Source organism: Mauremys reevesii, unplaced genomic scaffold (genome assembly GCF_016161935.1).
Source record: "Mauremys reevesii isolate NIE-2019 unplaced genomic scaffold, ASM1616193v1 Contig139, whole genome shotgun sequence".
Taxonomy (NCBI): domain Eukaryota; kingdom Metazoa; phylum Chordata; order Testudines; family Geoemydidae; genus Mauremys; species Mauremys reevesii.
In genome coordinates this window covers 80,967-94,918 of record NW_024100759.1, presented here as the reverse complement: position 1 = coordinate 94,918, position 13,952 = coordinate 80,967, and the positions used below count along the sequence as shown (strand labels likewise).

The 13,952-nt window shown below is 53.2% G+C and overlaps 2 non-coding genes across 2 annotated transcripts; both read right to left on the bottom strand.

Moving 5' to 3' along the window:
- Window positions 1-3,771: 3,771 nt before the first annotated feature.
- TRNAA-UGC lies at window positions 3,772-3,843 on the bottom strand. The gene has a single exon. It is a non-coding gene; the product is annotated as a tRNA-Ala (tRNA).
- Window positions 3,844-5,130: 1,287 nt separating this feature from the next.
- Window positions 5,131-5,202, bottom strand: TRNAE-UUC. Its single transcript has one exon. It is a non-coding gene; the product is annotated as a tRNA-Glu (tRNA).
- Window positions 5,203-13,952: the final 8,750 nt, after the last annotated feature.

Here is a 13,952-nt window from a genome sequence, read left to right as displayed (position 1 = left end):
CTTAGCGATCAATCTTCAGGCTCCCCCACTCAGTGATCTCAGCTCAGTAAGCTTAGCTCTTTTAGTGATTTCAGCTCTTAGTGGTCTCAACTTGTAGTAGAGGAGCCACAGTGCCACCTTGGCCCAACGTGAATTTAGGTCACCAGCCTCCAGATGGACTCCTAAAGGATTCAAAATTAGCTCTGCTCTTTAACAGTGGAGAAAGGAGGATGTGCAATTGGTGTTCCAGGCCCTCAAAAGGGGCCCATACCATCAGGTACACACACCAGTTCCCAGCCTCTCTCCCTTCACTGGGTTTTGGAACCCCTGTCCCTTGTCTAGCAAGTACTATTTAATGTAGGTTGAGTCATTTCTGTCATAAAGCAGTCTCATAGTTCCTCATTCACATAATTAAGGTAACAGCACTTTTTTTCCTTCCTGCCCCAATAACAAAGAAATTGGGGATTCCACAGTGTGAAAATAACCATCCCATGCTGCTGTGTGTTATGCTAAGTGGAGTGGGTTTACCAATGCAAATGCACATTCCTAAAATTCCTTTGCCCACTCCTCATAATGTACCACCAGATGTCAGGGTAGATCTCATCCTGACTCTGCTTACACAAGAAATAAGTCTAGTCTGCAAAAGAAGCTTATTGGAAGAGCTCTGAGGGTGAGATTTGATCTGTATTGAGTTTTGTACTGTATTAGGCTTAGACTTGCATGTTTTTGGTTTATTTTGCTCTATGGAGAATACAAACTGCACAGAGAAGGAAAAGTTAATGCCTTGGAAAAGCCTCTGTGTGTTAGATGGGTGGGAGGGTGTCTAAAAACCACTTTCCTCTACTTTCTTTTCTCTGAATTCCTTTAGAAAATCCAAAGCAGGAAACAGAACCATTTCTTTCTCTGAGGCTTGAGCTTCGAGACTTTCAAATTATGAGACCGACATGCTGCCAACTGTGCTAAGAAGGCCCAGTGAAATGTTTAGGCTCAGTACATATAGGATCCTCCTACAGCAGTGACTGGGGCAGGGAAGGAGCCAGGGGTGTGCTGGAAAAAGCAGGGAGCTCTGGTGCCCACAGACCTGTCCTGGCGGCTTTCACAGGAGCAAATACACCAATTCTCCCTGCCAGTGAATAATGTACTGGAGCTAATGGCAGCACAGGGGGGATGTTTCCAAGTTGTACACCCACTGCCACATGTTAAAACTCAAACTCCTTTCCCTATGCATTGGGCAAAGCAAGCTGGGGAAACTACATGGATAATGAACACCAGTGCTTCAGACAAGGCTTGAACTCATAACCCCAGCAGTAGCCCCCTTTATACCAACCATTTGCACCACTGCAGGTGCTTTTTAGAACAAGCTGGGAAGCAGGCAGTTATCAGTCTCTGGGGTTCACACCTTTGCCTGGTAATTGAAAGGCTGATGCATCAAACCTAACTCAAGATGCAGCTTTTCAGTGATGAGACTCCAGGACATTTTAACAGGAAGAAAATCTCCTCGATTCTGGTTTAGTCCCATTTGACTCCTGCCCGTCTTCTCCCCCCGCCTCCCCGCCCTGCCCCACCCGTTCTCTTTCCTTCCCCACTGGGGCTGTGCAGAGAGGAGCCCCAGTCAGTCTCTGTCACAGAGAGTCTGTATCCCATAAAGGGAGGGAGGGAGGGGTCGCTCCAAAACACTGATAATGGGGAGGGGAGGGGTGTCTGTGATTAGGAGGAGAAAGGATGGAGAACTAACAGTGGGGCCCAGAGAGATTCCCCCAGATTGGGGAGATCCCCACCTGCCCCCCATCAGCCAGCTGTGGGAAGAACAACTTGGGATTGCTTGGGGAAGCCACCTTTAAAAACACAAGTGTAACATGCTAGTTACATTTTAATAAGACTAAAGCCTCCTCAATCCCAGGGTCACAATCACTGGAATGGCTTTGCCTTGATATTTTACCAGCTGCAGACACAAAGCGAGTCAAATTACAGTTTCCGTTCGGAGTCAGTGCACACACAAGAATCCGGAGGCTTTTAATTCCTTAGGTTCTGCTGCCATTTCATTTCTGTCCTGTTCCAAGATTTATTGTTGTGCAAAGCAACGTTAGGCCCTTGGGAGTGTCCCCCCTGGTCCTGCCTGCTGCCCCGGTCAAGTTAAAAGAGCCGGAGGACCCCTGCCACCACCACCACCAGCACAAGAGGGCTAAGGCGGTTTCCTGCCCACCCTCGCTCCATGTGGCACGCCACTCCCGGGAGCGGCTGGCACGTCCCTGCGGCCCCTGGGGTGGGGGGTGGGGTATCCACGTGCTGCCCCCGCCCCGAGAGCCAACTCTGAGAACTGTGGCAATGGGAGCTTCAGGGGTGGAGTCTGCGGGCAGCCGTGCTCAGAGATGCCCCCTGCCCTCCCACTTAGGGGCTGCTGCCAGAAGGGGGTGCGGGTTGCTTTTGGGAGATGCCCGAGGTAAAGGTTGCACCCCTCACCCTCTCCTGCACCCCCAACCCAGACCCCACACCTGCACCCAAACTCTCTCCAAGACCCTGCCCCCCACACACCCTGCTGCAGCACAATCCCCTGACTGAGATCAGACCCTGCACCCAAACTCTCTCCTAGAGCCCAATCCCTCTCCCTCCCACACCCAAACTCCCCCCCAGAGCCTTACACAGCTGTGGGGTGGGGCAGGACTTGGTCCCATTCTGGGAACGACCGAAAATTATACTAACCTGCCGCCCCTGTCCAGCCCAACCTTCTGCTGACGCACCTCAGCCCACACCCGTGCAGGGTTTGAAGCTTCCATTGCTTAAATTCCAGGACACTGAGGGATTTCAGCTCCCCTTTGCCCACAGGGAACCTTCACCCCACTCCCAGCCAGGTTCTTGTCCATGGGATCACTGTAGGGGGGCTGGGTCCCACTGGGTCTTTTCTCTCTCTACGACAGGCCAGGGTGCAATAACTGGGGCATCGGAGCACCCAGGACCTTCTGTGGGGCTGCCATTCCCCTTCCCCTTCTGTGGTCTCATCAGTCATTGACTCCAGCCTTTTTTCTATCCATCGTCAGCACCATCCCAAGCAAGCTGCACTCGCCTCAAAAAGACAAAGAGTCCTGTGGCACCTTACAGAGTAACAGACATATTGGAGCATAAGCTTTCTTGGGTGAATCCCCACTTTGTCAGATGAATGTCATGGAAATTTCCAGGGGCAGGTATAAATATGCAGGCAAGAATCAGTCTAGAGATAAGGAGGTTAGTTCAATCAGGGAGCATGAGGCCCTCTTCTAGCAGCTGAGGTGTGAACACCAAGGGAGGAGAAATTGCTTTTGTAGTTGGCTAGCCAGGCACAGAATTCCCACTCCATTCATCTGACGAAGTGGGGATTCACCCACGAAAGCTTATGCTCCTGTACGTCTGTTAGTCTATAAGGTGCCACAGGACTCTGTCGCTTTTTACAGATCCAGACTAACACAGCTACCCCTGGGGTACTCAAAAAGACAGTGTCCCCTGTTGGGTGTAAATCACTGACCTCTCTCCTCTCTGAGCACTGACTGCCCCTCTGTTTCCTTGCCTCTCAGTCTGTGCAGATGGGACCTTTCTCTCCAGTGCTGGAGAATTCACCCTTCTCATCTACCCTTGTCCCAAGCAGCACAGCAGGTGGGAATCTTACATGTACTGAGGTGACTTAGGAGCAGAAACCGCCCCCAGACCTTCCATGCAATTGGCACTTGCCCCTCGCCGAGCAGGATTGAAACTCCTGCAGGGAGACTGCTGGGCCACATCCCCTCTGGGCATGAGCAAAGCAGCAGCGTGAAAAAAAGAACCTGGAGATGCTGGGGATTGAACCCAGGGCCTCATACATGCAAAACATGTGTTTTACCACTGAACTATATCCCCAGATGGGCTGTAGGTTACACTCAGAGCTGTCCTGTTTCCAGAGCATCCAGTGGCCTAAGAGCAGCATGGGGGACACATTCCCTGTTCTGAGGGCCAAATCTGCTGTCCTGGAGGCTGCTGGTTCTTAGGGGTCACTTTGCAGCAGGGCCAGATTTGATGTGTGGGGCAGAGAGAGTGGGTGCCCTGGGCTCAGGGTGCAGAGATACACTCAGCCCCTCCCCTGCATTGGGTGGGGGGTGCTGCCACCTCCTGCTGGAAGGTAATGGGAGGGGAGGGGCACTGTGAGTCACTCAACACCTGACCCTGGTGGCAGCAGTGGTGTGGGGAGCTCCAGGTGTTTCTAGGATCTGCTATTGCCACCTGCCTGTGAAGTCCAGCTTTCCCCAGCACATTCACTGCGGTGCAATTGGGTCACTGTTTCCATGGCTGAACAGCAAATAATTACTCCCAGTTTCCCTTCTAGCTGCAGCAGGATTAGCCTGTGTCAGTGGTTAATGAGGTGGATCTTGTGGTAGATTGTTATTCATTCCCCACCTTGACAATTCACACAGTCCCTTTCCTACTCAAATCCCCAGCACCTCGGTTATCCTGGTAGCAGGGGTTGGGTCCTGAGATTTTCAGGGTCCTTTTTCCCCTCCACCTGGAGTGAACTCAGCTTTTCCCCCATCCCAGACAATCCATGAAATAACAACAGGGGCATAAAGAAAGAGGGGAGGGAACATTTCACAGCCAGGGCTGGATGTGCCCAGAGCCCCCTGCTTGTCCATTGTTTCCATGGAATTTGGCCCCCTGCTTTGCACAAGGGACAGAGAAAGATTTTGCTGTTCCTGTGTCTCTGCAAGGAAAATTGTGCTTCTGTATGAAAGAGAGACAGGAAATGGCCCCATGATGGGATAATAGCCTCAGGATTAAGACCTAAGGACTCAGGCTGAGAACTGATAGAACTGTACTCATCTGGGATTTAACAAATTGTCTTCCCTGGAGCAGGGCCAGTTCCAGTGTTTTTGCCACCCCAAGCGGAAAAATAAATAAATAAAAAAGCTGCAATCAATGGCAGCTCTACCTCTGCTGCTTTTGGCGGCAAGTTCCTTCCCTCTGAGAGGGCCAAATTGCCCCTGAAGCCTCCTCTTTCCATTGGCCACCCCAGGGACCTGCTTGCTGTGCTGGTGCCTGGAGCCAGCCCTGCCATGGAGACACTGGGAAGATGGGGGAAACAGGAAAATACAACACATTTCTTTACATTACAAGTGAAGAATAGCTGAAGGTTTTTTTGGCTTAAAGTCACTTTTCCCTGACTGGGAATTGAGCCCAGGCCTTGGCAGTGAAAGTGCCAAAACCTAACCACTAGACCACCAGGGAGGTGATGATGGTACTTTCTTCTCACTAGGCTACTTTCTATCCACTTTCTGAAACCACTCCATTGTCCACTCCCTGAGGGGCTAAGAGCAGAGAACCCCTGTGCTCAGCGTCACAACCTCAGCCCAACCCAAGTCACTGAAACAAACTCAAATCATGCTTCCTCCTGCAGGATCACAGAGACACACAAAAAAAACCCCCATGAGGAACAATCCTCCTCTGCCTTCATTTACCCCATCGCAACCCTCTCAGCAGCCCGCTCTTGCGGGAAGGACTGAGCTGATAGGAGCTCTGGCATAGAGACCAAGGGAGGGGTGTTGCTCCCCCTGGGTGTGAGCTGATCACATTCTGACTCTGGAGGAGGAGGGAAAGGCGATAGCCATGATGGGGCCAGTATGTACCACAACATGGTTCTTTTATGTGGGATGACTCTGAACATTGACTGATCTCACTCCTTGGATTTGAAGAGATGTTTAGTTTTGCACTTGCAGGAACCTGTAAGGCTGAAGCAATTTTATGGATGGTGACACTATGAATAAAGGGTTATTTAATGTTGTAGAAATTGTTAAAAACACTGAGCTTAAACTGGAACTGCCTGTTATTAAAGGCTGGTTTCCCCGTCAGTTCCATAAGCTCTGCTAGAAACACCTGGCTTCTCTCCTGCCTCGGTGGGAACTGCAGGGAATCGTCCCCTACTGCCCTTGGCTCCAGGCTGGTTTTTCTGGGGAGGCGTGGAATTGGTTTGTTTGCTGTTGAGAAGGGAGCCAGGCCAGTTCTCAGGGAACGAGAACTCCCAGCATCTTCCCAGCCCAGCCCAGGCTGCTGCCCTGTCAGCCTCTGTTCCCAGGGGGCCCGCGCGTTTGACTCTAGAGCAGGCCGGGAGCAGCAGCTGCAGCAGAGGACAGCCTGGGCTGGGCAGATAAGAAGAGTTTAGCAAACAAAAGGTAAAATGGCAGTGGGTATCACCTTGGACTCGATGGCATTTCTCCATTAGTCTGTCTGCTTGGGGGCAGGGACAATAACCGTCCTGCTGCATTCACGTTATTTCAAAGGGCGGTTTAGGATTTTCATTCTCACACACGATGCACAAAGCAGGACTCAACCCTCAGCATAAACTAAATGAGCTGCCCACAGATTCTGGCAGCCACAATGAGCATTTGGTGCGAGGCTCAGACCTGCCCCTGTCCCAGAGGAGGGTCATCTGGGAGGACTGGACCACTGACCTATCAGCTCTTAAGTCCCAAACCAGTAACTCTATTATCAGTGCCTGTGAGTGTAATTTAAACCATAAGAAAAGCCACACTGGGCCAGACCAATAGTCCATCTGGCTCTGAATCTTGTTTCTGACAGTAGCCAATGCTAGGTGCCCCAAAGCCACTCCCTAAGGTACCAGGGGAGTTGAACCCAGGATCTCTTGTTACTAAACAGGTGCTTTAATCAGCTAAGCCATGGTGCCTGCTGTTAGTCAAAGCATCCTGTCTGCCCAAACCTGACTGTCTGCCAACCCCACTGGGGCCACAAGCTTTGCTTGTGTTTGGTTCTGTAAAGCAGAGGAGCAGGTGAAGTTTTGCTCCCAAGGTGGGTGTGTGATTCTTTGCAGGTCTATGCTGCAAAATTAGGTCAGTTTAACTACATTACTCAGGGTGTAAAAATTGTGCCTCCCCAAGCAATGCAATTCTATCAACCTAACCCATGTGCAGACAGCGCTGTGTCAACAGGAGGGCTTCTCCCATCAACAGAGCTTGGGAGGGACTTGGTTAGTGATGACCCAGAGAACAGGTGGCCATGACTCTTGCATGTCGGGAGGCTGGGCATGGCTGGAAGCTCAGAAGTTAGTCCACCTCTTGCTCGCTCCTCTCCTCCCTCCTCCTTACCTGCTGCTCGTGCCTCTACACCCTCTGCCCCAAGGTCTGCCCACCACCACACCTCTCTGCCCCTCCTGAGACCCGCCCTGCCACCACCCACACCTCTCTGCCCCTCCCTGAGACCTGCCCTGCTCACCACCCCACACCTCTCTGCCCCTCCTGTGACACCCATCCTATCCACCACCCACACCTCTCTGCCCCTCCTGTGACACCCATCCTATCCACCACCACACCTCTCTGCCCCTCCTGTGACACCATCCTGCCTGCCACCCACCTCTCTGCCCCTCCTGTGACACCCATCCTATCCACCACCCACCTCTCTGCCCCTCCTGTGACACCCATCCTATCCACCACCCACACCTCTCTGCCCCTCCTGTGACACCCATCCTATCCACCACCCACACCTCTCTGCAGGGCCGCCCAGAGGCAAGAGAGCAATTTGCCCCAGGCCCCGCGTCCATGAGGCATGAAATGTTTTCTGGGGCCCCTGCGGGCTCGGTTGAGCTCCCAGGTGTGCCTGCGGCAGGTCCACGGGCCGGGATGAGTGGACCTGCGCCAGGCATGACTGCGGAGGCGCTGCGTCCAGCGGCTCGGCTGGACCTCCGCCAGGCATGACTGCGGCAGGTCAGCGAACCGTGGGACCGCGGCACCCAGCGGCAGTCACTCGTCCCGGGCTCGGTCGACCTGCACGCAGGCATGCCTGCGGAGCTTCGGGCCAAATGCGCCCAGGTCTTGACGCTGGGGTCTAGAGCCGCCCCTGGCGGGGCCCCGCCGGCGAAGACCCGGGCCCGGAATTCTCTGGGCGGCCCTGCCTGCAGGATGTAGTCACAGCGCGGCTCGAGCTGTGCCTGGCGGCGGTGCCCAGGGATTTAGACGCTAGCGGCGGGTGATTGACACGCGCTGGGTCCCACCCCAGCGCTGAACTGACCGCGCTCGCTGCATTCTCCGCCAGTGTACCATCAGAAACATAGACCGCTCCCGATTCCTTACTTTGGCTGCACTGGCATGCAGCCAGACTGAAGCATGCCCAGTAACCTCCGCTGTCGCCACTGCCCTCTCTGCCCTCCACTTCTACTCACGATTTGCTGCCTGCTCTTTGGGGTGTTTAAAATGCTCAAGGAGACCAGGAAATCCGCAGCGAGAAGGCTGCCAGGAGTCTGAGCAGGACACAAATTTACTGGCCAGAGGTTAAAAGCTGCTGTAGGCAGCAGCAGGAGGAAGAGGGCTGAAGAGGAAAAAATCAGGGGGTAAGGGGGTAGAACCATGATTAAGCCCAGGGGTGCTGCGAGACCTGTGCGGGAGACAAAGCCCCGTTTTGGGAGGGGGTGGGGAACAGTGGCCCCTCAGGATGAGCCACCTGCTGGGCTCGCAGATCTGGGAGTGTCAGGAGCTGGGGCAGAGGAGGCTGTTTTCAGTTGTACTTGTGTCAGCCCTGGAGCCAGAGGCAGGTTCCTGGGGCTGGGTCTTAAAAGCTGGGCAGCGGTCCCTAGACTGTCAAGCGTGGGCAGCGCAGCTCCTCTATCTTATACAAGTGCTGCAGAGCTCTTGCTACTCCTGCCAGGAGAGACTGAATGCGAAATATCGTACAGACCCCTCCTCCCTCAGAAACTCTGCCTCTCACATTTTGACTATGTAAGAAGTGTCTTCTATCATTTCACTATGTCTGCCATGAAATCACAGATCTTTCTCTTACAAGCGTGCTGATTTGAGTAACTCCTCCCAGAGCCCACATGTCTGTGCCCTCCTGCCCCAATCCCTGCCCAGGTCGAGCCTGCACCTGTCCTCAAACTCCGCCAACCTGCAACCCTCTGCACCCCCAACTCCATCCCAGGCCTGCACCCCAAACAGGGCGGATTAGCCTGTATGGGCCCGGTGCTAAGCGAACATATTTATGGGCCGTAAATGAGTGGACATGAGGCATGAGGCAGAGTCCCTCAGACGAGGCTGACTTAGGGCAATGGGATGGTCGTAACGCGGCAGGGGACAGCCCCCACTCCACCCAGCCCAGTACAAGGCACTGTTTGCAAACCAGGAGCTGCCAGACCCATGCTGTCCCGCGCCAGCCCTGCTGCCGGCTAATGCTTCTTCCCTTGAGGTGGGCCCATGCTGCACCATGCTGCCCCTGCTCAGCACCCCTCTGGCTCCCTACGCGCAGTGCCACCACCCAGAGACCCCTGACCCCTGCCCAGCACCCCTCAGAGCCTATGCTGATGCCCTGCCAGGAGACCCCACAAATCCCTGCCTGAACCTGACTCCCTTGCACCCAGTGCTGCACCATCTAGGGAGCCCCCACAAACCCCTGCAGTGCACTCCCAGATCACTCCCCACCCTCAAGACCCCCACAGATCCTCTCTCACTGACCCAGTACTCCCCCAGCTGAAGACCCCAGCCCTCCCACAACTGCACAGTGCCCCACACCTTCCCACAGAGGCCCCACAGATCCCCTCTTGTCCAGTGCCCCCACCACCAGGGGCTCCTGGGCCCCAGCCCAGCCAAGCAGGCGCGTGGCTGTTTCGTTCGAGGCGGCATTTGGCTCGGTGGGCTCCGCCAGCGCATGCCTCGCGGCGATCCACGGGCCGGGGCGAAGCGGACCTGCGCGAGCAATACTGCGGCGAGTCTCCTCTTCCCGTCGGTTGGGCTCGCGGTGGCGCCGACGCTGGCGAGTCCGCTCGTCCGGGCTCGGTGGACCTGCCGCGGGCATGCGGTGGGGGCTTTCAGCTGAAGCAGCGAGGCGAGAACCCACCAGCAGGACCGAGGGAAGGCGGCGCGGCTGCTCGGCGCTGGCAGGGGCAACCTACTTTCTAGGCGCCCTGCCCACCACCACAACTGCAGTGACCACACAGACCCCCAGCCCAGTACCCCACACACACAAGATCTCCCCCACTGACAGGCTAACACATGGAATCTCCCACCCCCAGGTGCCCAGCACCCAGACCCCTAGAGACCTCTCTCCCAAGCCCCTAGCCCCCAGCCGTGCTTGACCCTGATGGGAGGTGACTGTGGCTGCGAGCACTGAGATAGCATAGCCAGAACTGGTCTGGGGCAGGAGGCACTCTGGCCTGCCAGGATGTGGAAACAGCCAGGCTGGAGCAGGGAGCAGAGCCTACCGGGACCAGGCTCTCCTCAGGACCCAGCTGAGCCTCCCCGTCCCGACTGTTCCTGTGAGTGGCTGAGACTGGCGCAGCCTCTGCACAGTCCCAGGTAGCTCTTCTTCCCTGGGGAGGCAGGTGGGGCCCACAGGTCCCAGGCAGTGGGAGACATTGGCTCATAGCTGGAGCAGTGCTGAGTAGCGAGGCCCAGATCCTGAGATGTGACTCACGATCACCAGCCCACCTGCCCCATTGGCGTGGCAGCAACCTTGCAAACACACACCTCTCTCTCTCCCCTGCTTTCCTATCATGATTATGTTACTACAGGAATGAAAGTGAGACATCATAAAACGACTAGTTTCACATTGTTCTTCAAACCTCAGATCATTGAAAATGTGCTTCATTTGAATGCTATATGACTGTAGTACATTTTGCACACCTGCATCTACACTGACATCAGGAGAGGAGAAGAGGACAGACTGTCCACTAAGCATATATGATTTTAAATAAAGGAGAGACACACACACCTATCAATACAACAAGAAGGAGAACAGTAACTGGTGCCAAGAGAGAAGATGCAATGAGAGCCATGTACCCACAACTGATGTCTGAAAAGCATCAGTCACTCTACCAGATCAAAAGAAAAAAGAGCCCAGCCAGTTTCAGACAGATAGGATCATACCAATGGCTATATAGGAGAAGTGTACTTCCCTATAGCAGTTTCCACCATAATAAATGATCCATAAGAAGAAGTGACTTAAAAATTAAGATTAGGAATCTGATTGAAATTATATTACATTTTGCGCATTAGTTAATGTAGAAAATGTTGCAGCTACTTTTCTTTTACTCCTGTCTTCATAAAAAACAACAGAAGTTATAACATATAATTACAAAGACTAAAAGTGTGTACTTTACTATAGTGAGACCAGGCAATCCAAGATGAAACTACACCCGTGGCAGAGTCCTACAACCCGTCTTTGAGGCTGTCCTTTATCAATACAATCCTCAGCAAAATATGAGAGGGAGATGAGTCACCCTCAAACTTTTGACAGCTGAGGTCAGACACCCAGAAGACCAGCGCCATTCGTATTCCTGGTTTTTTTGGATAAAATGCACTTAGTCATGCCTACATCCTTGAAACCTTCCTCTCTCCAGAGTCTATACCCACTACACCCTTTAGCGATAAAGTAACCATTAAAGAAGTTCTGAATCAATAGTCTTTCTTCCCAATTTAGGTTTAACAATAAAGCTTTTTAACCTCAAGTAGCTATGGGAGATGACAATGCAACCTACTAGGTATTGGGAGTGTGCTACTAATGTGTCTGGATATGCCTGGCAGGGACACTTTGAGCTAATTCAGCCAATTCTAGATCAGGCCCTGCCTACAAGAGGAATCTCTTGCCCAAGCCCAGTTAGGTGCAGTGCAAGTCAGTGCACTGTACGGGTGGCCACGGCTGTCAGGGGACAATTTAAAGGGCCTGGGGCCCTTTGAGACACCACCACTACCACACTGCTGGAGCCATGGGGTAGGGCTGTTGGGATCTGTGGGCTGCCAAGAGTCCACTTCGCCCCGTTGCTTCTATCGCCCCAGCCCTTTAAATAGCCACTGAGCCCTTCGCTTCCCCAGGGCTCCGGCAGCTGTATACATAGCCAGGAGCTGTGGAAGCAGGGAGAGCTGGAAGTGGCTGCTGTTACTCTGGTGGGAGGGGAGGGAGGAGGAGCACTTACCATACCAGGTGGTCTGTACCCTGGCACTGCCAGTGCCCTGTCTCCAACCAACCCCTGCTGCCCCACTGCCTGAAGCCAGCCATTCACCACTCCTGTCTTCAGCACTGCCAATCTTCACCCAGCCCTGCTTGAAGCCAGCCAGCCCAGCCACCCCCCACACACCCCTGTCTCCAGCCATTGCTGCACCTGCCCTTCCTGCAGCCAGCCCCATAGCCACTGGTGCCCACTACCAATTCCCTAGGCAGTAACCTGCACACCTGCTTCAATGATGGGAGAAAGAAGGCAGCTAGTACCCACACACATGTGCACCTAGGGTGACCAGACAGCAAGTGTGAAAAATCAGGATGGGAGTGGGAGGTTAATGGATCCTATATAGAAAAAGCCCCAGATTGGGACTGTCTCCTATAAAATCAGAGTTCCTCTGGTCACTAAGCACACTCCCAGGGAGTGGCGAGATTAGGGGGCGCTCTGAACCCCGAAAGCGCCAAGCAGGCACGTGGGCGGCCCGCGCCTCCGGGTGACATTTGGCTCCATTGGACCTGCCGCGGGCATGCCTGCAGCAGGTCACGGAGGCTTAGACAGCGAACCTGCAGGCATGACTGCTGTGAGTCCCCTCTTCCCCACGGCTCGGTTGAGCTCTGCAGGCACCCACGCGGCGGGTCACGGGCGCGAGCGAGGACCCGCCACAGTCATGCCTGCGTGGCAGTCATGCGTCTGAAACTCCAATGAACCTGCCACAGGCAGGCCTGCAGGAACTCAACCGGGCAGCGGGAAGAGGACCCGCCCAGCGGGACCGGGGAAGAGCGGCGCCAGTGCACTGCGCTGGCAGGGCAACCTAATTTCTAGAAGCCGCCCCTGGCGCCACACATGTGAATGGAGTTCATTTCTAGTTCAAGGCCCATCTTTTAAGAGAACTGTAGAGTGGGGTTAACATACAGCCATATTTTCCTGGACATATCAGACTTTTTGGTTTTAAATTGCTGTCAGAGGAATTTTTAAATCTGGAAATATAAGTAACCTATTGGTACCAGACAGCCACACATATTCAGCACATCCTTAAATCATAACTTTTCACCAGGGAACAGTTTGCTAAGAAGAGGCATTTTTTCCCCCTTTTTTCCCTTTTTTAAGTCATCCCACTGCTGGGGCACCGCCGAAAATGTTTAGTTGGGTAGACCCCAAACTACAAAGCATTCTTTAATTCTACTACTGTTGCATGGCTTTTAATATGCTAATGCAAACACTGTAATAGAGCATTAATGTCCCAATGTACTGTAGCTTGTTTAACACACACTTCAATACTAAGTGGTGCATGTGAGCATTGCGTGTGAGAGACAACCCAGTGAGTGAGGCATTTGCTCGAGCACGGAAGGTAGAGAGGCTCAGAAAGTCTCTCCTTCAGCGGCAGTCGACATGGGAGTCAGCCTTCCCTCCGAGGAGGGACTGGTACTCGTTGCGGAAGTGCGCAGCTGTAGTCGTCTTCAATGGAGAGGGCAAGCATCTGGCTCTTTGCAGAATTCGTTGAGTGGATCCCAACCTTCCTCCTAATAGGAAGAGTGGACATGCTGCCTCTGTTCAGCACCTTGCCCTTATTGCCAAATCCCTACCTTGGCTCTGCATGTGAAGCTCTCTTGAAAGCTGACACTACAGTAGTGATATTCCCTAGCCAGCACTTAGGGCTGGGTGTGGGAAAGAGGAGGTGAATTTGGGTATAAGTAACATCTCTCACACCAAACAGGAACTTTTACAAAGTTCATTGTATGCCTTGTCTTACAAACACCAAAAACTATTATTACACTTATGCAGAAGGTCAATAATCACCCCCTCCCCATATATACAGGTTGTGCTTCTGCATATAGTATCTATGTCAGATTAATATTGGAGTACCAGCTGTTCAGGGAATCAATCAGAGTCAGCTGCCAAGCCACATGTTGATTCTATTGCAAACTGTATGGGTGACCCTTGGGGCATTCTGAAGCAAGAGATTGCTAGCAAAACTGTAAATAAGACATAGAAAGATAAAATTTTTCCTAGGTTTTTGTTGTCAGATTTATTGTATTATGTATAGTAG